Source organism: Lycium barbarum, chromosome 5 (genome assembly GCF_019175385.1).
Source record: "Lycium barbarum isolate Lr01 chromosome 5, ASM1917538v2, whole genome shotgun sequence".
In the NCBI taxonomy this organism is placed as follows: Eukaryota; Viridiplantae; Streptophyta; class Magnoliopsida; order Solanales; family Solanaceae; genus Lycium; species Lycium barbarum.
The window spans coordinates 140,949,511-140,953,454 of NC_083341.1; positions in this window are offsets into that span (position 1 = coordinate 140,949,511).

Here is a 3,944-nt window from a genome sequence, read left to right on the forward strand (position 1 = left end):
ATTATACACATGATATATAACATTATATACCTACTGTAGATAATATATCAATCATATATAAAAGTGTATAATAATGTATAAATGAGTCATTTCGAGTAATATTAGAAATATTTGCCATCTCACATAAATATTTCTCCAAATAGACATAGCATGTTATTTTCCCTTCCGTATATATAGGTTTAATTTTATCCTACACAAGCTTTAGGATTGATTCTACCATTTGAGTCCGTGATCTATAAATCATATGGTGACAATTATGCCATTACTCCAAAATTCCACTTGTGAAAGGACCAGAAGTTGGGCAATTATTTACATGCATGACATTAAGCTTGTCTCTTGTTGCTATTTGCACATTGACTCTTCATTGTTAAGTTGCCTTATGTTTATTTACCACTCTCTCTGGGAAAACATATGAAAAGAAAACAAGTTGAAAATTTTGATTAAGAAATATTCAAAAATTGTCTGCGGATCAAAGTCCATTTTATTTTTTTCAAACTACATACTTAGACAACAAGGATAATTAACAATAACGAGCAAAATCACAAAATGGTGTGACGATTAATTTGTCAATATTAACATTTTTTTCTGTTGGAAATGAAATATTATATTATACATATATAGTTAATAAGCAACATTACAAAAGGTGGAGCTGGTAGAAGCACCATAGAGTAATATTACAGTTCACCAAGCCGATATTACCCTACCAAAAGAAGTTACTAATTTATAGTATGCATCAAGATTGATACTTAACCAGCTAGACAAGCGTCTCACCAGCACTAACAAGCGTCTCACCAGCACGAAGAGCAATGAAGTATAATCTGGGACTGTTCTCAAAAGCAGCTCTTGCCATTCTAGCACCACCTCTACCAGGAGCTGTCATCATCTTGACAATAGGTTCTTTGTTTTGCCAACAACATGTACAGACACTTTTCAGTGTATCCCACACTGTGTTAAGAAGACTCCTCATCACATTGAAGACACTTTTAATAATCTGGATCAGTTTATCCCATACTGTTATAAGAGGACGACTCATCACATTGACGACACTTTTAATAATCTGGATCAGTGTATCCCATACTGTTATAAGAAGACGACTCATCACATTGACGACACTTCCCATAATCTGGATCAGTCCAACGCATGCTTTTATAAGAAGATCCATCACAGTGAACAGTAATCCTAGATAGAAATAGCAACAGATCAAGAGAGATAGAACCAGCAGGGCAATTATGAGATAGGGTAAAGCTAAATGAAACCAATATTTAATCTTTTCCGCTCTTGTCTCAGGTGGAAACACCTCGTCGAACCAACTCACAATTGCCCCGCATAAATTTTTCACTTGAAGACCAAAATTGTCAACCACTAGTAACGCTTGCCCAGCAAAATTCTTCAACGGTACTAGCGCTTGACAACCAAAATTCTTCAGTGTTACAAATGCTTGGACACCGAAATTCTTCAGTGACACAAGCGCTTGGACACCGAAATTTTTCAGCGTTACTAGCAGTTGCCAAAAACAATTCGCAAGTGTCAGTGGAACTTGCCCAAAAAAATTTTGCAAGGATAATAGCACTTGCCAACCGAAATTTTTGAGGGACAGTAGCCCTTGCCCAAATAAATTTTGCAAGGATAGCAGCACTTGCCAACCGAAATTTTTGAGCGAAATTAGCCCTTGTCCAGCAAAATTTACTAGCTTCATTAGTAGTTGCCCAACGAATTTTGGTATTATCAGTAGCACTTGCCAACCGAAATTTTTGAGCGAAATTAGCCCTTGTCCAGCAAAATTTACTAGCTTCATTAGTAGTTGCCCAACAAATTTTGGCAATATCAGTAGCACTTGTCCACCAAAATTTAGCATCATCAGTAGCGCTTCCTTCAATTTCTCCATCAGAAAGCTCATCACATCCTCCATACCCATCATTCTTTTACTCTCTTTCTTTCTCCAATAGGAAGCAAAAGATTATTGTAGATATGTAGTGAAGTCTCTCTCTATAAAATGATTTGTCGATATTTCCTAGTATTTCACATTCTATTTCTATTAGTACTACATATCATCATCCTTTCTCATGGCATATTGGCATGTGGGATCCATCTTCCACCCAACTTTAATGAAACAACCTTGGAGCATTAGTTGTCATTAATTAAAGCGACATCTTTGTTAATCATGTTCACTTTTTTTTTTTTTTTTTCTTCTTTTTCTCGTACGAAAGATAATACTCCTTCCGTTTCAATTTATATGAACCCATTTGACTGGGCACGACATTTAAGAAAAAGGGAAGACTTTTGAAACTTGTGGTACAAAATAAGTCTTGAAAATTTGTTTGGCTGTAAATCATTCATAAAGTGAATTTGTTTCTAAATTAGGAAAAAGGTCATTCATTTTAACACGAATTAAAAAGGAAATAAGCTCAAACAAATTGAAACAGAGGGAGTACTAATATTTTCACTTTCTTTATTTTTCCTTTTTTCGTATAGTATAAGACTTTCATGGTCCTTTCATGACTAAAAACATATTCTTTTGCTTTAGGAACACAATTATTTAGCTTCATAGGACTACGGCTTGACGTTCAGTCGAGTCGGTTCGGTTTGGTTTCATAAATTCGGTTCAGTTTTTTGATTTCGGTTCGTAAAAAATAGGAACCGAAATCGAACTGAAATAACTTCAGTTCGATTCGGTTTTTGGAAGTTCAGTTAGATTTTTTCAGTCGGTTTTTTCGGTTTAGATATGAATGACATGGTTAAGCGTCAATTTAACAGAAACCAAATGACAATCATTCTATTATCTTCTCTCTGTCCAATCTTTAGCTACACGAAGTTCTTAATATTGTAATGTCAACCATGAAGGCAAAAGTATAAACAATAGCCCAAGAAATAAACACTGAAATAGGAAATCCAAATTAAACCATCAAATCAGTGATTAAAAGGCAACAAGTAGAAGCTTAAACAAGTCCACAAATGTGAAAAGAAATGAACTGGTAGTATCATCGCTGCATGCTGAAACTATAACTACCAAAACTCACATTCAAAAAATACTTCAAAAAATCCAGGTAGTATGAAACATTACAAGGAAGATCTGGATCAATTTCACGTATCAGCCAGTAGGAATTAGTGCTACCATATCATTGCCAGAATGCAAAAGGCTGTAACCAGGATCTTTTGGTAACCTTCTAGTTTGAACCACATCTCGTGCATTCCAAGCGATATCCCACAAGCCAGCTGCAGAATACATATATATATATATATATATATATATATATATATATGCATGTATAATATATGTTTCAAGAAAAAAAGGCTTGTTAAAATTCGGTTTTCCGGTTTAACCAATTTAATTTTTGCACAAACCAAATTATTGAAATCTTATAAATTTAAATCGAACCGAACTGAATAAACCGAAAAATCAAAACTGAAATTAATTTCAATTCGGTTCAATCGATTTTTCGATTTGAACCATATTATGCCCAGCCCTACATAGGACACATCCTTCATGACTACAAGTCTAGACGTACTATTCGACTACCTAGGGCCAAAAGGAAGAATAAAAGAACAAAAAAGACAAAATTGTTATAAAATAATAAAATTAAAATGCAACAGAACATATGTACGAAAGAGACTTGAAGATTGATATGATTTCTTTCACTTCTGTATATCTCTTCCATAGGACATGAGTGGTCCTATTTATAAGAAAACTAATTTAGTAATACATTTGGTGATCACTAACTAAAAGATAACTTTATTTTGGTGATTACTAACTAAAAGATAACTTACTTTGGTGATCACTAAAGTACTTGAATGACACATGAACATTTACTATTAAATATTATTTACAACAAAAATGAAGTAACTTAATAATGAAGAATCAATGTGTAAATAGCTAAGGAGAGTCAAGTTCAGTGTCATGAAAGTAAATAACTGGCTCCTTCCATAGTTTTCTTGTTGCTTCTTTT